The sequence below is a fragment of the Brassica oleracea genome, chromosome C8, assembly GCF_000695525.1.
Source record: "Brassica oleracea var. oleracea cultivar TO1000 chromosome C8, BOL, whole genome shotgun sequence".
NCBI classification, from domain to species: domain Eukaryota; kingdom Viridiplantae; phylum Streptophyta; class Magnoliopsida; order Brassicales; family Brassicaceae; genus Brassica; species Brassica oleracea.
This window is the reverse complement of record NC_027755.1, coordinates 4,393,385-4,418,828: the sequence shown is the minus strand read 5'-3', so window position 1 is coordinate 4,418,828 and position 25,444 is coordinate 4,393,385. Positions and strand designations below refer to the sequence as shown.

The 25,444-nt window shown below is 38.7% G+C and overlaps 1 pseudogene; it reads left to right on the top strand.

Annotated features, from left to right (window-relative positions):
- Nucleotides 1-635: 635 nt before the first annotated feature.
- LOC106308505 lies at nt 636-11,232 on the top strand (annotated as a pseudogene).
- Nucleotides 11,233-25,444: the final 14,212 nt, after the last annotated feature.

Genomic DNA, 25,444 nt, shown 5'->3' with positions numbered 1-25,444 from the left:
CCATGATCGCGAGAACTTCTCAGAACGATGAAAAACAATAATCCAAACTTCTGAAAGAAACGATTTTGATCTCAGAATACTATTGCTCTGATACCATGTAAAGTAGATATAATATTGGAAACGATTAACTTGTATTCCATTTAGCAATTGCTCTTGTTTATATACACGACTAATATGACATAAAACATTTAGAATTAGGACAATTAGGATTTATCTATAACTAATATATACAACTCTATTTAGATAATCTTGAATATTTAGATAGTCTATAACTCTATATCCTTCCCAATAGATTACAAAGTGGTTTAGAAGACAAATGCGATCTTTGCGGAGAAATTTAATAGTCCCTGGGACATGCAATTTCAGCCACGCGGTCATGGGGAAGCTCAATGTTCTTATGTGTTTCGATTTATACGAAACTTCTTGTTATTTCCCAACAAATACTCTGGCTGAAATAATCAATTTTACTGGCTGAACTTCTCAAATTGTTTAAAAAGAGTAAAGCTTTATTTGTACACAGGGAATGTCAAAAAATGAAGTCTTTATTACTGTTTTGAAACGTTATCAATCTTTTCAATTTTCAATCGTTTTCTCTGTTTTCTTGGCTGAATACTTTATTTTTCAAGAATCACCAAATGGATCATCAAAGGTTCGAGAAAAGAAAGATCAATGTGATTATAGCAAACCATTTGAACAAGCAAAACGTTGTATGGGTTCCATCTGGTAATGATTTTGTTGACTTGCTCCACGGTTTTCTCACCATGCCTTTGGGAACCATTGTGAGGTTGCTTGACAATCACGGAAGGTCGCGACAAAAACTCGTCATAGGTTGTCTCAACAACCTTTACAAAAGTCTTGTAGACATGAGCATCGATAATTTCCAGACCGAAGCATGCAAGCAGATGCTGATTTACCCGGAGAGCGTCTAGGAAAGTCTATGCAGAAAGCTGAAAATTAACATTGACACACGGAGGCAACCAAGTACTTTATGTGCCCAATGTCTTTCCAGAGAAAATCATGCCGAGAGTTTTTTAGTAACTTCAACACCTCAAAGTGTAGCTGTGGAAGCTTGATTAACAATGAGATCCCATCACCTGAAGGAGAGATGCTGAGAGATTGTTATGATCACGATGGAGTCTTTGTGTTCATGGTGATGGAAATTTTGCGTTCATCTTGAGTGAAGATTTGAAAATTGAGAATTTTTGTTGGGATTTTTCCGTAAGAAAATCAAAGACTTAGGCTGTGTCGACCTCTTTGATGAGGTGGCGGAAGGTGAAGCAGAGATTGGCTTCCGAGCGGTACTTTTGTTGCTTTGTACTTAAAACCCTTATTCTAGCTCAATACGTTCAGGGATAATATTACTAATTTCATCGGCTCTAATGGTTACCATGAGTATTGTCCTAATTCTTTTAGGAACATGTATTGATGTACCAGATCGGCTAATGCTCCCAGGTTGATGCCATGTATTCCACCAGTTGACTGAAGACTCTGATTACACAGGCAGTGACTTTGCTTCGGTCCTTATTCACATCAGAAACTCCATTGACAACGTCAACTACATTCTTCCCGTTTCAAAGTTCATCACATCCTTTTACCATAGCGTTTAAGCCTTCAATAAGTCCATGTGATTCAGTTTTAGGCCAAGTTTTGTCTTTGAAAGTGTATCTGAGTAAGAAAGACAGAAGGAAGGTTGTTTATGCCGAGTGTGGTGGAGGCTTTATGAAAGATCAAACGGATATCAAAGTATAAGAACTGAAACACTTTTCAAGAACACAACTTCTTTTATTAAGAATCTTTTAGACAATCTTACAAGACCTGTCTAATCCGACTTAAACAACGTCAACACTGACTTGTTACGGACCAATCCTTAATCTATCCAACCACTCAACTGGTGATCGAACTACACCAATTGTTACACCACGAGCCAGTGTAGAACAGCCTCTTACACTGCTCTTTTCAATCTTTAAAACCGTAACCTAGATCTCCTATCTAGTCACAGTTATATACTCTGTTACATAATATTCTCTTCTCCTAATATTACGCTAACAGCAGATCTTCTCAAGCTTATCACCACAGCAAAGATCTTCTAAGTCGATGTCTCCACGTCATCAACTCATAACCACTTTGAACCGGTATCTCACATACCGAATGAGCCATGTAGCACATGCTCTGTTTTGCATTGAACCAGCTCCTTTCCTGGAGCTAACATTCTCCCCCTTTTTATCTGAATGTGACACGCTATGCTACCTGCAAAACCACTGTTGAACAGGAGATATGCTAGGGTTGAAAAATAGACCCAACAATCCATTCAAAACATGAATTCAATCCGGATAATAGTCTTTGATACAACCCTAGAATATTAGACAGCCTGGAACACAACTTAAAACCACAATCGAGAAGTTCACCCTAAACACCAAAATACATCCAATAAGCTCATTGTCTCCCGATCAATTATGAGAAAAATCAAACATATGAAAATTTGAGCCTATAGATGAATCGACTACATATAACGTTCCCTCAGTCACTTCCACCATCACTGTCTTCATTCTGCTGCTGATGTGGGTATTCTCCCCCTGCATAGATGCACATTAAGATAAAAATCACATTAGTACTGATGCAACATTAGTTATTCCAACTCCTCAAGATCATCTTACTCCTAAGACGCATTCTGATGGCCTTGAGACCAGCTATAGCATGCTCAATGTCTTCTTCAAGGTTAGGTGATCTAGGCTCGGCTCCAGACCCTAAGCCTGCCTTCTTGTCTTTGACTACTTTCTTTGGCATGCCAGTGAATTCCTCATCGTCAGAGTCCGGAGGAACGTTACGTTGGAAAAGCAACACCTGCTGAATTAGGTTGGGGAAGATGATTCTTCGAGTGTGTTCAGTTCTCGTGTTCTCAGCCATTGCCATGATCTGGTTGTAGACAAGCTTTCCGAAGTCGAACTTGCGGTCATGGTAGAGCATGTAGATGAATCGAAGACGTTCTGGGTTCATGGCTGTGTAGCTTGTGGTTGGAATCCAGTTAGCACAAACAAGTTTGTACAACACTTGATTTATGGGAGTGAGAAACTTGGAGCTCATATCTTCCCAGCGCCGGATTCGCTTGTTTGTCAGAAACGTACACACTCGATCCATGTTATAGGTTGACCAGTCAGGATCCTCCTCACATGATGGAATGAGATACAGAGAGTTGATCAGGCTTGGAGAGAAGTTAATAAGTGAGCCTTTAACATAGACTGCAACTCCATCTCCTCGGGGCTCGGCATCCACCAGATTTACGATGAACTGTCTTATCACGCATGGTTTGAAGGGGTCAGAGTCAATGACCGTGTAAATCATCCCTGAGTCCACAATCACCTTCTTGACATCTTGAAGATTCTCTTTGTCTAAGGGGAGACGATACTGAACAAGAAACTTCCTGTTCTTCAGATCCCGATACCTTTCAGTCGCTTCCACCGTAGCAAAGCGAGAGTTGATTGGTGCCCTGGACGGTCGGAGAAGCGCAGGGTTGGCTTGAATCAGGATCTGAAACTCTTGGCGACTCTCCTCGTATCTTGGTCCTTTTGGAAGAAACTCGTCCGGTTGTTCATCTTGAGGATTGTCAGAGGCAGCGTCTTCCAGAGATGCGTCAGATTCGTCATCATCTGTGTTGTCCTCAGAGAGAGATTCAACCTCAGGTTCTGGGGGTGGCGGAGTAGCTGGCGTGGGACGGCGGAGACGTTTGCGAGAGGACTTCCGCTGACACGACGACGAATCTGGGTTGATCGGGGATGTCAGAGGACTTTGAGTCTCCAGTGATTGTTTCAATCGTGAGCTTCTCCGAGGTTGCATGTTGCTCGTTGGGATGAGAGCGAGCTTTGGGGTTTCACGGTTTGGAGTGTGGCACATCAGCTGAAAACCCTTAGTGGTTAAGTAGCTTCACTTTCAGCTTGCTTTGGCCCATCACACTGACCCATTAGCTTGTTTCACAAATGACATTTAAGCCCAATATTCACTTTTACGCTAAGGAATCCTAATGCACTTCTAAGCAAGACACATATGTAGAGAGTAATAAGAATTGGTTCCTGTGATCATCAAGACATGATTGTTGAGGATTTATCAGGTACAATATATATATAAACGTTCAATGTCCTATGGGAAAAGATACGGCTAGCTCAGATAGGTTCAGACACACTCAAGTCAAAAATAAGCGATTGAAAAGCAATGATTCAACTCCAATCTGTAGCTTGCTCAACCGAGTAGCTGACACAGATTAGTTCACTAGAAGTTTTGATGAAGACTAGATCAGTCGCTTAGCTTAGTCACACTTTAGAAATACTTCACGCAGCATTGTGCTCCCATCTCTGCTTCTACAATGGGAACCTATAAGGCCTTTTTCCCTCTTTTTTTTTCTTTTTCCAAAATCATAGTCTTAGTAGGGCAAAGAGCATCACAGATGCAGAGTGTTGTGGCACCCTGATCCAAGATGAATGTCGCACTAATCTCTGATTTTGCCTAATCTGAACAGTGATCGTCTTAGATACAGAGTGTTGTGACACCCTGCTCCAGAACGAGTGTTCTTCCTTTTAGGCCTTTCACACGGTTATTTTAGAATGTTACACTTTGTCTGACGTTTCTGTGTTTCTTGACTCAATCCAGATAGTGATCAGTGCTCAGAACAGAATGTTTTAGTATCCTGATCCAAGATGAGTGTCCTTCACCTTAGAGTCCCGTGACTAAGATAGCTAAGAACAGCTCAGATTATGACTTCTAACAAATTGTTGATACAAGGTTTTGAGAGGGGTGACTATAAGTGAGCTTACTTCTACCTGAGCTTATCTACCCCCTAGAACATTATGGGTGATGTGATTATAGGTCGACAATTCCCAACGCCTTTCTGAGTCCCAGAAAAGTGTTGAAGTCGAGAGGTTTAGTGAAGATATCTGCTAATTGTTTTTCAGATGAGACATGTTCAATGATCACAAGTTTCAGTTCTACCAACTCTCTCACAAAGTGGTGTCTGATGTCGACATGCTTTGTGCGAGAGTGTTGCACAGGATTCTTAGTCAAGTTAATGGCACTCATGTTGTCACAGTGAACTAGCATAGGGTCGGAGACATACCCGTAGTCAACAAGCATTTGTCGCATCCACAGGAGTTGAGTGCAGCAGCTTCCTAAGGTATGTATTCAGCCTCAGCTGTTGACAGGGAGACGCAGTTCTGTTTCTTGCTGTGCCATGAGACCATGTTGTTACCAAGAAAGAAGCAGCCTCCTGATGTGCTTCTTCTGTCGTCTACACACCCTGCCCAGTCAGCATCACAATACCCTGCCAGATTAAGGTTAGTTTCAAAGGTATAGTGCAGACCAAAGTTCAGGGTTCCTTTCACATATTTGATCACTCGTTTTACAGCATTCATGTGTGATTCCTTCGGAGAGGCTTGATAGCGTGCACAGATCCCTACGCTCAGGCATAGGTCAGGACGACTAGCAGTGAGGTAAAGAAGACTACCGATCATAGCTCTGTACAGCTTTTCATCAACTTTTCTGCCGTCCTCATCACGTGAGAGCTTGGTGGTCGTGCTCATAGGTGTCCTTGCAGTCTTGCAGGTTACCATGCCAAACCTTTTAATCAGATTTTTCGCGTAGGTGCTTTGGGTCACGAATATTCCATCGTCCATTTGCTTGATTTGTAGACCAAGAAAGTATGTTAACTCACCTACCATGCTCATCTCGAATTCCTTAGTCATGGTTTTCACAAACTCCTTGACAAGGTACTTGGATGTGCTCCCAAATATGATGTCATCAACGTAGACTTGGATCACCAAGATATGCGAGTCTATTTCCTGGATGAACAACGTCTTGTCAACACCTCCTCTCTTAAAACCTGTCTCGGTCAGGAATTGAGTTAGTCGCTCATACCATGCCCTCGGAGCTTGCTTCAGGCCATAGAGTGCTTTTTTCAGTTTGTACACATGATCCGGGAAGTGAGGATCCTCAAATCCTTTTGGCTGTGTTACGTACACTTCTTCCTGGAGTACTCCATTTAGGAAAGCGCTTTTAACATCCATTTGATACAGCTTGATCCTCAGTTTGCAGGCAATGCCGAACAGTAGACGTATGGCCTCGAGTCGTGCCACAGGGGCGAAAGTCTCATCAAAATCAATGCCTTCAATCTGAGAGTAGCCCTGTGCTACTAGCCTTGACTTGTTTCTCACAACATTCCCATTCTCATCAGTTTTGTTCTTGTGCAGCCATTTAGTACCAATCACATTCGCATCTGTTGGCCTTGGTACTAAGTCCCAGACTTGAAGTCTGATGAACTGATCCATTTCCTCATGCATTGATGTGGTCCAAAATTCATCATCCAATGCTTCTTGAATGTTCCTTGGTTCAATTTGTGAGATGAAGCAGTCTGTTCTCGCCATCTCTACCAGAAAGCATGCGAGTTTGACCATCCCCTTGAAGTCAATTTGTTTCTTGCGAGTTACTCTATCATCGAGTACTCCTCCAATGACATCATCTGGAGAGTGATTTTTGTGAACCGTAACTGAGGAAGGTAGGATCTGGTCGTCAATCTCAGGGGTTTCGTCGGGAGTTGTTGCAGTAGTGGGATTGATGTCACTTGCTGCATCAGGTGTGACACATACATTTCTTTGAGCTGCATCAGTCTGATAAAATCCTATTCGATCATCAAAAACCACGTTGACTTTGTCGTCAATCAGCTTAGTCCTCGAATTGTAAACACGAAAGGCTGAGCTGTTTGTAGAGTACCCAAGAAACATTCCCACGTCACTCTTGGCATCGAACTTGCCTAGGTTGTCTTTGTCATTCAAGATGTAACACAAGCATCCAAAGACATGACAGAAGCTCAGGTTAGGAGTCTTTCCCTTGAAGATTTCATACGGTGTTGTCTTCGTCTTTGGTTTCACGTACACTCTATTGATGATATAGCACGCTGTGTTAACAGCTTCAGCCCAGAATCCATATGGAACGTTGTTTCCAGCGAGCATGGCTCTTGCCATTTCTTGAAGGGTTCGATTTTTTCGTTCTACAATCCCATTTTGTTGAGGAGTCCTTGGTGCAGCATACTGGTGTTGAATGCCTTGACTCTGGCAGAATGTGTCAAAGTCCTTGTTCTGAAACTCACCTCCATGATCACTTCGAATTTGTACTATGCCACCCTTCTCTTGTTTGAGTTGTAGCGCCAGAATTCGAAAGCTCTCAACAGCGTCTGACTTGTGTTTCAGGAACCTAACCCAAGTGAACCTGGAAAAATCATCAACAAGTACAAAGATGTATTGCTTTCCAGCAACACTGTTAGGAGTTATCGGACCCATAAGATCCATATGGATGAGCTCACAAACTTGTTTAGAGTTAATCTGAGATACCTGCTTGTGTTGAACCTTGATTTGTTTACCTTTGCAGCAAGCTCCACATATGTTGTCTGAGATATCTTCGAGCATTGGCACTCCTCTTACTACCTCTGCGCGTACCAATCTGGATAGGCCATTAGTGTTCATGTGTCCTAGTTTCTTGTGCCAGAGATCACTTTGAGACTCTTTAGCTGACATGCATTGGTTTGAAGGTTTCCACATGTAGCAGTTGTTTTCTGATCGAAACCCCACCAAGACTATGGTTCCCTTTTTGTTAACTGCACGACACTCCTTCTTATCAAAGATGACTTGAAGTCCTTCATCGCAGAGCTGACTCACACTAATGAGGTTGGCTTTCAGTCCATCCACAAAGTACACGTTTATGAGTTTAGGTAAGTCTGCTCTGTTAGTGTTTCCAACACCTCGGATTTTTCCATAGCCACCATCACCAAATGTGACCTTTCCTCCTTTGATGTATTCCACTTTATCCAAGCAATTCAGTGTTCCGGTCATGTGCCTTGAGCAACCACTATCAAAGTACCATGGAACTTCAGTAGTCACTGAGTTATCAATTGAGGTATAAGCGACTCCAGCCACTGTGGGTCTTGAGTTGAACACGCATGAGAGTTCTTCGCTACTGTCTTCATCATTGGAGAGTGACATATCACAGTCTGAATGTGACATTGATTCTTCTTCAGTTGAGACCCAGTCTTGCATGAATGCTAAGTTGCACATGATGGCTTTGCCTTCCCTTTGAGTACTGACTGGTGCGAGTTGATTTTAAGGGGAACTCTGTTTCCATAGTTTGGATAAAGATCGGTCTTGGCTATCCACACACATCCTACTCTGGTTGGTTCAAGGAAACATTTGTTCAGAGACCATGCCCGTTGATGTTGACGTCTGCGAAAGTAGCAGTTTGTAACCTTGTGTCCTGGTTTGCAACAAAACAGACATCCATTCTGTCGAGGAGTTACCTTTCTCTGAGTTTGATCTCTTCCATCAGCTTTGGATGGTTCAACTACCTGATGATCAGTTGGTGCAGAATGCTGTGAACTCTTCACAAATTTGATGCCTTTTGTGTGATCACCAGTCTGTGATGTAGTTCCTTGATATCCGAAGCCTCGGTTGATTGCAGGGGACTGCCCTTGGTTCAGAATGCGGTCCAGAGTGTTGGAGCCTGTATTGAGCATTCTCAACTTCTTGTAGTTGTCACTGAGTTCTCGTTGCAGTAACCGACTCTTCTCCATTTCCTCACTCAGTAAGTGTTGAGTTTGATTGTATCTGATTTCCAGTTTCTTCAGATTGTAAGCTTGATTGGAGATAGTTTTCTCAAGGGCAGACAGGTCGTTCTTCTTCTCTTCGACTAATTCAGTCGAGTTCTGATTGACTTTTGTTTCAGGTTGTTCCAGCTCCAGAATGTTTACTTGAGCCTTTAACATAGCTCTGTCCTTGATCAGTTGTAAATTCTCTAAACTCAGTTCAGTGAATTTGTCAAATAAAACTCGATATTCTGTTTTGATGTCTGTAGGTACCTCGTCCACATCTGGTTCAGTATCTGACTCCGAATCTTAACTTGAGATGGTTTCAGGTTTGTCGTCCTTGCTGACTAATGCTACAAAGTTTAGGAGCAATTCATCGTTATCCTCATCACTTTCTGACGCGGTGTCGCTGAAACAGATAAGGGACTTGTCCTTTTTAAGGTTGTTAGGGCATTCACTTCTGGTGTGACCATATCCTTTGCACTCAATGCATTTTAACTCCTTTCTCTTTGTCAGAGGACATTCATTGCGATAGTGACCATAACCTTCACATTCATGGCATTGTAGGTCCTTCCTGCGATTCCCTCGACCTGAATCATTCCTTGAATTCTGGTTGGAGGTTCGTTCACTGTCTCTGTTCTGGAATCTGTTGTTTGACCGGCTTTGTCCTTTTTCAACCCTCTTAATCATCTTGTTGAAATTCTTAGCCATGAGGACCATGTTGTCCTCAATTCGCTTGACTCGATCGACTTCTTGTGTGTCAGCTGAAAATGCAATTCCCTTCTGACTTTTAGGACTTTCTTCCACTCGCTCAAGATCATGTACCTTCAGAATCCCTGCTAGTTGATCGAACTTCATCTCGTCAGTGTTGACAGAAATCTTCAGGACAGCTTTATAGGCTTCAAATCGAGCTGGAAGACATCTCAGAAGTTTCTTCACAAGTTTCTTTTCATTGTACTTCTTGCCAAGCACAGATGCTTCATTAGAAATGGAGCTGATCTTTGAAATGAAGCTTCCAATTGATTCATCATCCTTTATGCGTAGGTTTTCAAATTTTGAGGCTAGATGATCAATCCTGATATGTCTAACGCTAGTGTTACCTTCAAAATGATTGATCAGAGTATCCCATGCTTCCATACCAGATTCACAACCTTGAATTATCTTGAATTGATCAAGATCTACAACGGAGAAGATTGGTGAGGGCTTTAGAGTTAAATTTTGAGGCAGCTTTATCAGAGTCTGTCCATCTCTCCTTGGGTAAGGGTTCTTTAGACTTATCATCCATGATCATGGTAGGTGCTGACCATCCTTGCTCGACTGCAGTCCAAGCATCTTCGTCAATGCCTCTGATAATGTGTCGCATCCTAGCTTTTCAGTGTCCAAAGTTTCCCTCATCTAGCATGATCGGTTTTTGCAATGCAACCAGTTCTTTCATGGTTTCCATGATGATCGCAGGATCTCAACCTGTGAGTAGACTACTTGAGTCCACAGAGGAGACCCGCTCTGATACCAAATGAAAGATCAAACGGATACCAAAGTATAAGAACTGAAACACTTTTCAAGAACACAACTTGTTTTATTAAGAATCTTTTAGACAATCTTACAAGACCTGTCTAATCCGACTTAAACAACGTCAACACTGACTTGTTACGGACCAATCCTTAATCTATCCAACCACTCAACTGGTGATCGAACTACACCAATTGTTACTCCACGAGCCAGTGTAGAACAGCCTCTTACACTGCTCTTTTCAATCTCTAAAACCGTAACCTAGATCTCCTATCTAGTCACAGTTATATACTCTGTTACATAATATTCTCTTCTCCTAATATTACGCTAACAGCAGATCTTCTCAAGCTTATCACCACAGTAAAGATCTTCTAAGTCGATGTCTCCACGTCATCAACTCATAACCACTTTGAACCGGTATCTCACATACCGAATGAGCCATGTAGCACATGCTCTGTTTTGCATTGAACCAGCTCCTTTCCTGGAGCTAACATTTTATTGATCTCCTTTGCATCTTTCTTGTGCTTCCTCTTGAGTATATATGTGAGATCTCTTGTGGTGGTGGTAGTGATGGCGGTTTGGGATGTATCGGTAACTTGTTCAGAAGCTTCAAAGGTTTAAGCCGTGATGAGATTACCATTCCTTGGTATTACAGCTGCAGAAAGAATCTTCTTGGCATCACAGTCCAGGATCAGCCTAGCTTCTACCACGAAGACGGACTCAAGCATGTCAGTGCTATAATCCAAAAACCGAGAATGGCCAGCCAAGAAGTAGTGGTGGGTTTATTAAGAGTAATAACAAGTTTCTTGTGTCAGATGATCTGAAGATCACACCTCTGGTGTCAGACCTTACAATGAGGGAGCTAGATGATCTGAAGATTAGTTTTAATGATGTGACAGTTGAACAGATAACTATTGGAAGAGCAGAGGTATACATTAGTTTAAGTTTCTGTTTTTTTTTGGTTATGTTAGTTACTACAACATGTCTAACATATTCTCTTTGTCTTTATGAAAATAGGCTATCAATTTATTTGAAGCTTCCTTTGCGTTACGACATCCTCTGCATTAACCAATGGGCTCTCAGATTTGCTTGCAAAGAAGCTGGAAGGATAAATTGTAAAACTCTATTGGGAGAAGAGCTGTTAGCTTCTCTAGATCTTGTCTCTAATCACTGTCATCTACTTATGTGTTTTATTTAGTTTCGGATTTGACATTATGTTATGATCATCTTTGAACAATATTGTTAACAAACCTGCCAGCCTTCGTGTTCTTGATATGCGCACTTTAAGATCTTAGTAATGAGGGCTAAGTCTTCATCTGTTTACCCTACGTGAATCTACATGATTCTGGTTTGTTTTCAGGTGATAATATTGTTACTGTTTTTCGGCCTACGCAACGCTCGCAAAGAGAAGAAAATTTAACGTTGTAAAAGACAAATCTGTATAAATAGGATCTGATGATGATTCTTCATGTTTTTAATTTTATTTTGCAACTAATATATTCAGTCTATGTTTTCTCAAAGCTTTTGAAGACGTAAGCAGGAACTCGTAGATGTCAATAGTCTACCTTGACGAAGTTGGTGATGAAGTTACTGATGCTGGATACATTAGTCGTTACTACATAAGGCATGCGGAGTGGTGGGTTACCATGTGGATGCAAGATGCTGAGATAGAAAATGATAAATAGATGGTTTATGCCTTGACGAAGTCACTGACATAGTCCCTGATGCAGGTGGCTTCAGACAGTGTTCCAGGAAGCATGCAGAGTGGTAGAGACCACGTGGATGCAAGATGCTGAGCTGGAGTAAGTTAAACTTGAGGAGCAAGTTTATATCGTGGAGATAAGACAGGTGAATAAACTTGGGATCAAGTTTATGCCTTGGAGAAAAGGAATAAGTATAATTCCATAAAATGAAGTTATCTCCTATATATTAAAATAGAAACATTACAACATTTGAAGTAGCCATGTGTCATTACCACAATGATTCTTAGAATCTCTAGAGAAATAGGTTGGTTCATCTAAATATATAATAAGTTTTTTATTAAACTAACCATAAATTAATTATTAATATTCTTCATTCTTTCCATAAATAAAAATTACAGAATTGCTTAATGTGGTTAAAATATATATGACAATTAATGATTTTGAATAATAAAAATTAGTGTATTCTCTACCATTTTTCTCAGTTTTAACTTATTAAAATAAAATTTTACATTTTCCGTATATGTTCTATTTTGAATTTTTGAAAACGACTATAAATTACTAAAATTGTTAAAACTCTCACATTAAAATGTTCTTGAACTATGGTTTAAAATTTTTATTATGACAAGATATAAATGATTACAAAATTATATAAGTGTAAAGTCTCATTTAATAAATATTAAGATTAAATATATATACATATATGTGTATATTAATATCGTTTAAATTAAATTATATACCATATAAAAATATAAAAATATTTTAATTTTGAAATTTTCTTTGAACAATTTTTGATAAAAGCTTTGAACAAATATTGACAACTTAATATTTTAATTTTAATTTTTTTCATTGATTTTTTTTTAAAATATAAATTACTAAAACTTTTAAACATTACACAATGAATATTTTTGTTATCAGTGATTTAAATTTTTTGTTATAAAAAGATACAAATGATCAAAAAACAATATGAGTAGACAAAATTATTTAATAAATATCAATATTAAAAATATACTATATATCTATGTTAATCTCATTTAAATTTAATTATAGACCATATAAAATAGAAAATGTGTTTGTTCAAATTAATAAAATTTACTTATGTATTCACATCAATTAAATAACATACGTAATAGTTATTTAATTTTTTTATAATATATATTTATTGTTTCATAATATGTGAAAGAATATATAATACATAAAAATAATTTATATATAATACTCATTCCGCGCAAGGCGCATGTTTAATCTAGTACTTATTAATATGGAAATTGTCCATATCCATGGTTCCTTGGACCAGGGTTTTGGAAATGTGTAAGATCACTATAAAATAGCAAGGTGTCAATGAGAAATCGACAATACTCTCGAAGCTGATTATTATAGAGGAAGGGTGAAAATCACTCGGAAGAGTTCTTGGTGTCGTTCTGAGTCATAGGCTGATGTAGCAGACGATAGAGAGAGACAGAAGTTAAGCAGATTAGGAATCTTTCGGTAGCGACTGTTAGTGTTAACAAGTCGTGTGAAACTAATTAAGCAGGTCTTATAAGGATTGTTTATAGTGATTTCTAATATAGCAAAAAAACTTTGCTGAATATCCATTGTCTCTTGATTATTTTCTCTCGCGCTATATTGTGTTGCATCTTGCACTTAGATCTTTTACTTTACGCTTGAGTTGTTTCTTCTATAAAACCAAACATATAAAGTTTCAAATTGTATAAATAAATTGAAAGCTTATTTTTTTATTAAAATATAATGGAATCTTCTACATTATATACAGAATATGTATAATTCAGTGATATATAATAATTGTATTTTAGCATTTTCTCAAGTATTGTTGTCTGTTGTAAAAAAATTTAATATTCTAAAATTATTATTTAGTCGACAAATTTAAATTAAGTTGTGTAAAAGAGTGATGTTAATAAAAATGAGAAAGGGGGTAAGATTGTTTTCTTCAAAGAAGAAAGAGAAATAAAATGTCCAAAAAAGAGAGAAATAAAAGAGGAAAAGAAAAAGTAATAAAAAGAAGAAAACGTAAAGGTAAGTAGGAATAATATATAGTAGTATGATTAATTTGGGAATTTACTAATATCAGTCTAACAAATGATATGATTAATTTTGGAATTATATTATTTTTTGGTTATTGCTGCTAATTTCTCAAAAAAAAACATTCAAGTGGTCGGGAAAAAAAACGAAAACCAAAAAGAAAAAGAAAACACGTTAACGAATGGCATGTGCCACTGGGTTAGACGGTGCCATGTCTTCACTAAACAGCACAAAAGGAACTGAGAACTCGCGTTTAATTTACGCTTTTGCCCCTTCCGACGAACGCGACTTCACCGTAACAACCAAGAACCGGCGTCGAACAAAAGTCAAAAGTTGACAACTCAACAACAACACTCCTAAGACTTTTCTCTTCAACGCTTCTTTGTTAGTTTCTTTCGTTCAACAATATTATGTCTCTTCACATTAGACACAACTACAAATAAATTCCACTTTTTACAACGTCTTGTAGTTTTCTTCAATTTCTCTTTTTATTACTATTATGACCATTGTATCTTATATTTTCCCCATAGTCAAGACTCAAGAGGCCAACAATATCTCTTACCAAGACAAGTAGGTTGGAGAAATATGCATACACATTGTAAAAAGCATGAAACCTGAAATATTCAATGGCCATAAAGCTTACTTTTATATATACTAATATAAAGAAAACGCGAAGTCCAAATCAAATTACACTAGCATTTAATTGCTGGTCAAGAAATGCCCTTTGCTCACACAGGCGCACACACCTATATATACATACACACATGCCCTTCATCTCATAACTCAACAACTCATTTTACAAAGCCAAAATTCTCAAAGAGAGAGAGAGACTAAGACTTAGAGAGAGAAGCAATAAATTGAAGTGAAGTTAAAGATCGATATGGAGAAAAAGCTTCGGATCGTGTTATTCACCATCTTATTGGTGCATATGTCTTTGATTATTTCTGGAGTTGATTGCAGAGATCTGAAAACAGAGCAGATGAACGGCTATGATCAAATGGCCGCCGTAGACGGAGGTGGTTTTAGCTTTTTCACAGCGGCTGGTGCTGCGAACAGCTCGAGGATTCCTTTGATGAGGAGCTTGGCTTTCCGATTAGCGTCTGGACCGAGCAAGAGAGGCCGTGGACACTAATTAACGTTAATACTTATTTTTCGTTTTTTCTTTTTTTTCCTTCGCAACTTATGTGAAGGTTTGTGTAGTTTTTCTTCTCAAAAGGAAAAAAACAATTGTTTGATTCATGTGCAATGTAATCACTAATCAGAGGCGTAGTTATGGCTTTTTGTTTGCACAAGTCGTTACATGTAAAGGTTTGATTTTTCTATAATGAATACAAAAGACTATAGTTTAATCACTCTTTCACGTTACAAACAAAAGCAAACGGTCGAAAGAATAAAATGTTTATTATATGAACAGCCAAAAAGAATACAGTTACTAATATAAAAGATACGCTTTCAGTTGAGTACAAAAGAGTAGAATATCACAGATACGTCCATTCGGGCACATCCGGTAAAATTAGAAAGATATAAAGTAGATTAGCATGACCTATGTATAAGATTGACACGCACAAATAAAAAATTGTCTAAATTTAACATTTGCAACATATATAAAGATCTGTGTAACTAAGTTTTTCTCTTCATCTCAAAAGAAAAAAACAATTAACTGATTCATAAGCATGTAATCACTAATCAGGGGTGGATTGAGTGTGAACAGTTTAAGGATGGGTTTGGTTAGAAGATTGGTCGGATTAAAACTATACAGCCAGGACAGAACATAGTGGTTTAGTTTGTCAGACAAAGCTGGCCAGTTTTAGACAAGACAGTTGAATTTGTCATCTAAGAATAATTAGTTGGTGTATGGACTGACTGATGGATGTTTTGGCCAGAACGATTATTAAGCTCAAGAAAAAAGTTTGTCAGCTACACGAAATCTAGTCTAATACGGTGGAAACTATCCAAAGTATTAAAATATGTCAATAACTATACGATGTTTATGTTAATACATGTTACATATACGAAGTAACAATTAATATGGCGACAACATCATAATCGGGCTTAACTGATTTTATGCTTAGTTAATGGGGTCTTTTTGTAATATATTAAACTTAATCCGTTTAAATCAAACCAAACCCGGCCCAAGTTATTAAACCCGAGCAGACATAAGTCTTCTTTCCTAAATCGAAAAATTAGGGTTCAAAGCAAAAAAAAAATTGGGATTTAGAACATAGAGAAATTGATTGAGAAATGGAAATGAATGGAGTTAGTGAAAGAATTCTACAGAGATTATGAGTCCTTGTATAACCAATAAGAATCTCACTGTAGATATCAGGAAAAAAGTTCATGGGAAAGGAGAGAACGAGAGCTCTGCTTCTTCTCCAAGCTCAGACTCGACTCAGATAAGAAGAGCAAGAGAAACAGCCACATGATGGAGTCTGTAAAGAAACAGAACGAAGCTGCAAATCTTGAAATTGCTGATCTGAAAAGGAAGTTAGAAACAAATGTTGAAGAGAAGAAAGCAGAGCACCAAGAAACTTTGAAGAAGCTGAAAGAATGAGAAGAGATTTTTGAGGCTGAATCAGATCTGAATCAGAAGCTAGAAGATGTGGAAAAAAAGAGAGAGAGAGATGGATTGGAAGCAGATATGGAAGAAAACAACCGATTGAAAAGTGTAAATATTGGAATTGATGAATTAACATAGTTGATGCTCTTTTATGAATTTAGAAAGATAAGTTGAATCAATAACTAAAATTATCAGAGCCATCTCGGCGGTTTTAATATCTTCTCCTCCCCGACAGGCGTTTACGATTGATTCCCATAATGACTAACTTGGTCTTATGGCATCTTGTTTTTCACTGTCTCTTGATTATTCTACTCTCCCCGCCCTACACAATAGATCGATGTGGCTTCTATAATGCTAGCCGGAATTTTCACATTGTCGCCGGAATTGTCATACTCGTCGGAATTTTCATTTTCTCACCGGAATTCAATTCATCTCCTCCAAAATCGCTTGAAAAATCAAGTGTGGGATTTGTGGGTTTCAAAATACAAAATTCAATCCCTTTTCTATCAGAATTAACTTGGGTCGGGTCGGGTTTGATTAAAAGGGGTTAAGTTTAATATATTACAAAATGACCCCATTAACTAACCTAAAATCAATTAAACCCGATTATGATGTTGTCGCCATATTAATTGTTACTTTGTATATGTAGCATGTATTAACATAAACGTCGTGTAGTTATTGACATATTTCAATACTTTGGATGGTTTCCACCATATTAGATTAGACTCCGTGCAGGTGACAAACTTTTTTCCTTAAGCTAAAACATGACCCGAATGACAAAAGAGAATTGATGGGAACAATTATTTGAGCGGTTACTAAGAGTAACTAGAGTCGTTATTGGACGATTAACTGTTGCAGGGCAGTTATAGGATTCAGAAACCGCCCATTAAACGGTTAGTGGATTGGGTAGTTGGCTGAGGGGAAAATTAGTTACCGGTTTATCCGGAGTATCTGGTACATAGCAGTTACTGACGAGTCTAGGCGCGGGAGCGGTGGTCGTCAAGCAATTATAAATAGCATTTTGGAGAGTAATCAAGACACAAGTTTCTAGACAGACAGTTGGATAAACACAGAGAAAATAGAGATAGAAACAGATGGTGAAAGAGAGAATGAGGGTCGGACGGTTGATCTTGTTTGTAGGTGGTGGTCGTCAGTCGAGTAATGGCTGCCTAGCAGTGTCTGCGGGCGATGGACGATAACGATGGGATCATGATCAATAGATTTTATTGGCAGTAACAACCAATGATGTCTGAGTAACTGACAGGTAGTGGAGGGTGAATCCAGACGACTGAGCCTTGGTGTAATCTGCAGCAGAATTAATATATGATGATCTTGAGTAGCTTCTAAGCACTGGAAAGAGAGGGATAAAGCCAATTATCACTTACGGAGTAAATAGCGGCAGTTGTGTGTCAAGTGATATTGATTCCAACTGTTTCTGATTTGGCTATGGGTGCGTCCTCTAAGGAAATGAGATCACACTTAAATATACCAATCAATAGGCTGTTACATCCAAGGAAGATTGTGGTACGTGTTGTGGACATGGTGTCATGGTGCAGTTTAAAGCAAACCAGGTGATATTTGGTTGTTAAGCGAGGGATCACAATCGAGGAGTGGGGATTATTAATGATGATGATTGAGTGCAAGTCGTATGCATACTACTGCTGTATAAGTAGGATCAAGCCGGCGTGCTTGGTGATAGAACCATAGTTTCAGGGACTGGGAGGGGCCGTGAAAGGTCGACGGAGAAGTCTGAGTAAAGATACAATGGTTTCTTAATGGGAAGTCATGGGTATGTTGGCGCATCCATTAAGTCAAGTGTAGAATGATTTCGTGGATATACTTACTAGCCAAGAAAGATGATGATTTGCTTGAAGCGCAAGGTCAGGATTTGGGACATGAACTTTGGATGATAGCAAGAGTCTGATTGGCTAAGGATTCAAGCCAACGAATCACGACATGTTATCGAGAGATGAAGACTGGGTAAAGTGAGACTGAAAGTGCGATAGCCGCTTGATTGGATCACTGGCTGCATAGTCATTGATCGGGTCTAAGGGCTGATGGGACGAGTATAGATGTTTTGGTTGATCAGGGTGGATCAGTATGTGTAGGATGTTTAGCCTGGCTAACATTATGTCTGAATTGGACGGATGCATGTGGTACACTGATGGGAGTGTGACCAAGACTATGGACTAATGGTGAGACTGAGCGGTCTCTCTTTGTTACTTGGTCATATGGCGATGATTCGTTGAATGACTAAGGAACACAAAGATGCGTTGAGATATTGTTCGAGCAGGACAAAGAGAAAGCATGGTGACAACAAGGCGGGTCAGATAGATGGACGAGATGTCAAGCCAGGATCTAACCATTCTGAGGCAGCAAGGTACACATTTATATACGTTGCAGTTCTTAGTAATCTGCTAGGTTGTTAGATTAGATTAGGAGAACAATGAGAACCAAGCTAAACCTCGTTGAGGAATTATGGATAAAAATCCTAAGTGAAGGGAAAAATTCTGAAAGGACCTAGTTTTGGTCGTCAAAAGTAACCCACAGTTTTACATGCGGTAAGATCAAGTCATGCCGAGTCTGGGAATAAGTGACTCTCGGCACTGTGCCAATGGGCCACAGGGCGGTAGTCACATAGGAGATGTGGGATCGTAACCCAGATTTTGGCGCCCACGTAGCAATGCCGCGATGGAGGGTCGATTTGACCTCTGTGAGTGTGTGCTTGGTCCTAGAGGTCTAGGTTGCTTAGTGTGGCAATTCTATATGTGGCGATGACTGAGTTCATTACATTGTTTGTTTGTATTGGAATGTTGATTGTTAAATGGCTAGTTAGTCTTGTACCGCGTTGAGCAGTATAGAGGTCCATGTTGGGACGATGGTCTAGAACCGATTCACTGGATAACCCATTTACTCATGTTTTCCCTTTCCATTCACACGTGCGCAGGACCGTAAGTAGAAGTGACGAAAATGATTGGGAAGTTGGATTTATACAAAAGGAAACACATCGGGAATTTTTAGGACCATTAAGAAGACACAAAAAATGCTGGTGGGTTAGACATGTGTCCCTAACCACGCATTCGGGAATCCCGGTTTAAAGTATGGGGGAGGTGGGTGTTACAGTGGTCTTCGTAGATCTGCTGACATCATGTGAGAATATAACACAACAAGTTTGTGGATCATTGATATTTTCTGCGGTTTTTCTTTGGCAATGGTTATTTTCTTTTTTCGTTGCGTTGTTTTTTGTCGTGTACTTAGTTAATGTCTTTAGCTTCATGGCAATATGAGTTTCATGAATCCCACTCCGTCTGATCTCTCAGTGGTTCAGCGGTGATTTTTATACTAACAATGTAAATGTTTCATTTAGCAATAATCGTTTGTTTCTCTATGGTGCATGTTTGGGGTGAATGTCTTCTATACCATCTCGGATTTGGTGGTAGTTCTGAACCATCGGAGCTTTCTTGTAGAAGAAATCTGAAAAGATGGTGGTCTTGGATCTAGGGCTGGGCATAAAATTCAGAGTCCGAGATCTGAACCAAATCCGAACCGAAAAACTTGATTCGTTATCCGATCTAAAATGTAAAAAAAAATATGAACCGGTTTTGTAGGGTGGTGTGAAACATATCCGAACTTGAAGTGTTATTAACCTACCCGAATGGATAACCCAAAATTTTGAAATTAATATTTAATACAAATATTTGAAATATATAAGTATTTCAAATATTCAATTTAGCGTTTATGTTGATATGATATATAAAAATAAATATTAAAATTTAAATAAATACCTTAAATATCTAATTAGTTATAAATAAGTAATTCATAAATTTGTTTGTTGAAATAACAAGTTTGATTTATTTTTTTTATTTTTGAACAAACAAGTTTGATTTATTTATAACGTAAAGTATATTGTTTACAAATGATGTTTATTTTCATGCTTGATTTAATATTTTATTGTTATTTTACCAGTTTGTTGGATTAATTTATATTCAAATTAAGCGTTTTTCTTTATTTTTTGCTTTAAATTTTGTTTTTATTTCGAATATATCTGAATCGAACCGATACAACCCGAATCCGAAACAAATATGGTTATTTTATGGGTTTTAGGACGCAGTAAAAATTTGAACATAACCCAAAGTATTATTATCCGAAATGGATCCATACTAATAAAATATTAGAATGAAATTTATAAATGTAAACCTGAAAATCTAAAAAAATCAAAATACTTGATCCGAACATAAATAGATACCCAAACGCAAGACTTTTGATCCGAACACGAATGGATAACCAAAGGCCATACCTACATTTATTAGTCAGAGTTTCTCTTAATTTAATATGGTTATATCTCTTAGATTGAGTTCAATTTTAGTTGCAATATATATGTGTTTCTTAATAAGTCTATCCCATAGTTAAATATTTACTTTATTATAAAAGAATAAAAAAAGCTAAATAAATCTACATTACGGAAAAAGGTTTTTAACAAATTTATAGTTTACTTATTTTTAAAGAGTTTAAAAGGTCACAAACAAAAGCAACAATAAAAAGTAGAATACACGCTACTTTAAAAAGGGCCTAAAGAATTTTCAGTAACTAATATAAAACACATACTATTCATCTTTTTTTTTTTTTTTTTTGTCAGCAAACAAACAGACTCATATAGACTCTGTGAACCAAACTGGTATCTCCGCATCCATGTGGACTACAAACGAGAGTTGCTTTCTTGCACTGCGTGCTAGACTATCCGCCCTTGTGTTTAGCGTCCTTCATATATGGATGAGCTCTGAGCTGTGGAAACTTCTTTGCAGGATCTTGATATCTTCCAAATAACTTGCAAATGCGGGCCATTCTTCGGGTTCAGAAACCATCTTCACCAACTGAGAACAATCCGTCGCAAAAGTAACATTATATTGTCTTAAGTTCCTCATACATTCCATTGCCCATATGAGCGCCTCTATCTCCGAGTGCAGTGGGGATTGACCCGCTCTAGTATTCCTTGCTCCCATCAAACTGTCAAAACCTTCTAGAGTACTACACCATCCTTGTCCCGAAAACCGATCATTTTCCTTCAATGAACCATCCGTGAAACACCATCTACCGGAGATAGTGGGCAATGTCGCATTCACTACCAGTCGGGTCTGATCAGATCCCTGTTCATTTTTAATATGCGCCTCAGCCCAGAGGGCTGATTCTGTTTCCGCTAACTTGAGGGTATCGCGGGGATCAATATCCAAATTGCTAAAGACCTTATTGTTCCTTCCTTTCCATATATACCATAGGATCCATGCAAAATGATTATCGTCCATTGGTGGGGACACCCTCCAAAATAAATGATCCATATTTGCAAATAGTGATTGCAGGGGAAAAAAATCTGGGTTTGACGGAATCCGTGACAATGCCCAAACCTGGATTGTCGGAGGGCATTCAAAAAAAACATGATTGATGGACTCCTCAGGTGCTCCACATCGTGCACAGATCGTATCCCCTTGAATACCTCGAGACCTTAGATTTTTCTTTACCGCTATGCAACCTGTAACCAATTGCCAAAGAAAATATTATAACTTTGGTAGACAGCGCACTTTCCAACACTGTGCTTTCAATAAAGAAACTGATGGGCCATACTCTGGTGGTGGCCTAACTTTGTCTGGATACACTCGTTCCACCTCATATCCTGATTTAACTGTATATCTCCCATTCATTGTAAAATGCCAGCCATCCCGATCCGCTGTCCGAAACCGGCTTAACGGTATACTCTCAATTATCTGCGCATCATTCGGGTCCACTAAAGTCATGATAACCTGTGAATTCCATGTTCTTGATGTTTCATCAATAAGAGAATCCACCGTGAGATCCGGGAAAAGGTTGTGTTTATTTTTGTTTGTTGGTCTCGGGCGGGTGGATGGAAGCCAAGGATCATTCCATACTGAAATAGATGATCCTGATCCCACCCTTTTGATTAGTCATTTGCTAACCAGAGATCTAGCTGAGACAATACTACGCCAGCCATATGATGACGAGTAAGATCTAATTGGTTCCAGGGGTGAAGCATTCCTGAAATACCTTCCTTTGAACACTCTTGCAAATAAAGTGTTTGGTTTCTCAATTAACCTCCAAAATTGTTTCCCGAGCATGGCCGTATTAAAATCTGTGAGATCTTTAAAACCCAAACCTCCATCAGCCTTAGGCACGCAGACTTTATCCCAAGATTTCCAATGCATCCCTCTAGTATTACCTCCTGGACTCCACCAAAACCGTGCCACTGCACTGGTCAGTTTTTTCATCACTGTTTTCGGAATACGATAACATCCCATTACATGATTTGGTAGAGCTGTTACCACGGATTTTATAATCACCTCTTTACCCCCTTTAGTGAAAAACTTGAAAGTCCATCCATTGACCCTATTATTTAATCTCTCTTGAACAAAACCAAAAACTTGTACCTTTGAGCCCTCCAAACTCTCAGGTATTCCCAGGTATGATCCCATTCCACCTAGATTTTGTATTCCCAAGATGTCCCGTAAATCCTGCCTTAAATCTTCCTCAATCTTATGCCCAAACTGAATCGAAGATTTTTCAAAGTTTATCTGCTGACCTGATACCACTTCATATTCCTTAAGGATCCGGAGAATAGTCTGGCATTCTTCCCTTTTTGCTTTACAGAAGAAAAGACTATCATCTGCAAAGAGTAAATGGGATATCGAAGGGCAAGCCCTAGCGACTTTTATACCCGTCAAAAGTTTCTCCCTCTCCGCCTTTTTAATATTCGCTACCAACGCTTCCGTACACATAATAAATAGATAAGGAGAAAGAGGATCCCCTTGCCGAAGTCCCAGCTGTGGGATTATATTTCCTTTCGGTTGTCCGTTTAATAACACTCTAAATTGTACTGAGGAAATACATTCCATCATCAGGCGTATCCAATGTTGATCAAAACCCATTTTAGAGAGAAGTTGTTGAATAAAAATCCATTCAACTCTATCATAAGCTTTACTCATATCCGTTTTTATGGCCATGAATTTATCCTTACACGCCTTATTAGTCCGCAATCCATGAAACATCTCCTGGGCTATAAGTATGTTATCCGAGATCAGCCTTCCCGGTACAAAGGCCGACTGTGTTTCCGAGATCAGACAAGGAAGACACACCTTCAATCTCTGACATAAGACCTTCGATATAATCTTATATCCTACATTACATAAACTGATTGGTCTGAGTTCAGTCATTCGCGTAGCTGATCGGTCTGAGTTCAGTCATTCGCGTAGGCCTTTCCATTTTAGGAATTAAGTAAATATTCGTCATATTTAACCTTGCATCCAGAATCCCTGATGACATAAAATCATTAACCATTTCCAGTAAATCCTTCTTTATAATATTCCAAGAGTGCTGGAAGAAAAGAGCCGTCATCCCATCCGGTTCTGGAGCTTTTTCCAGATGCATCATGAACAAAGCTTGACATACTTCCTCTTCAGTTGCTAGCCGAATCAACCTCTGATTCATCTGAGGAGTAATCGTAGGTATAATCTCTTCCAAAAAACCTTCAAACTCTGTAGGAGAGGTAGTCTGAAATAAATCGTCAAAATAATCTACTGTTACCTTCTCTACACCTTGTTCCTCAACAACCCATTCACCATTCGTATCATATAGGCCAACGATTCTATTGCGAGCCCAACGTTGTTTTGTCAATGCATGATAAAACTTTGTATTTAAATCTCCTGATGTATGCCACATATTACGGCTTTTCTGTTGCCAATATTCTTCCTCGTCTTTATACGCTTCCTGCAATTTCCTCGAGACATCCAAAATATCCTCTTGAGTTCTGCTATTATCATTTTGAACTTCTTCCAGCACCTGTTGCATCTCACTGATTTTTTCCTTCCCATATGGTGGATTATTTTACGCCAAGTGGAAATCTCGTGTCGGCAATTAATAATTTTTGAAACGAAAACCCCCGTATTCTCTGTTGCCGGTGTCCCCCAACCCCTCTCAATCGAATCCAGCAAACCATCCTGTCCGATCCACCTTTTATCAAACCGGAATTGTCCTCGTCGCTTTTGTATCTTATTATCCAAATAAGCCACCACTGGTCTATGATCAGAACTCACCATGCCTAAATATTCTGTATAAGAACATGGAAAAAGTGCGTGCCAATCCTCATTAGCCAGCGCACGGTCCAACCGACACTTAACCAAACCTTTGTTCCTTCTCCCTAGCCTGGACATTTTATTTCCTCTGGCTGGGAATTCCAGTAATCATGCATCCCTTATCATGTTATTAAAGGATAAGAAAGATGATGGGTGCCTTAGCGTCCCACCTTCTTTTTCATGATTACGAGTAATCTCATTCAAATTTTCTATTATAAACCACGGTTCTGATCTTGCAAGACCATACCTGGTTAACCTTTCCCATACATGATCCCTCAACTGTTGTACCGGCTCTCCATACACAAAAGTCATAAAAACTTGTTTCCCTAGAGCCATCGCTTCCACATCAATCATCCTATTACTAGTATATAAAATATTAACTTGGAATTCATTATTATAAAATAAAGCAAGTCCTCCTCTTGTACCAATTAGGTCCACCGTAACTAAATTGTCATAACTGAAGTGAGCCTGATAACCTTGAATGAAATTTAAATCTTGTTTTGTTTCCGACAAAAACAGAAAATCCGGTTTATGTTTATGCCAAATTTCCCTTAGATAGCTAATTGTCCAATTACTTCCCGCACCTCTACAATTCCAACTCAATACTTTCATAAAAAATTCCAAAAAAATAAGCTCTACAGAGCTAGTCAACCGGGAGTGAAGAGGCCCTATCTGTCCATAAACCGATATGAAGATACCAACGTAACTCGTGAAAACATCAACCCGTCTCCTTAATATTACCTCTATCCAAACGGCATACTTATAACTAGACCGCCTAAAGCCCGTAGCTTGATACCCATTCAAACATTCATAAAGCCATGATATCCAATAGAATAAATAAATAAAAAGAGAGCATAAGTTTGGACACAGAGATGTAATAAGCCCATCGAAC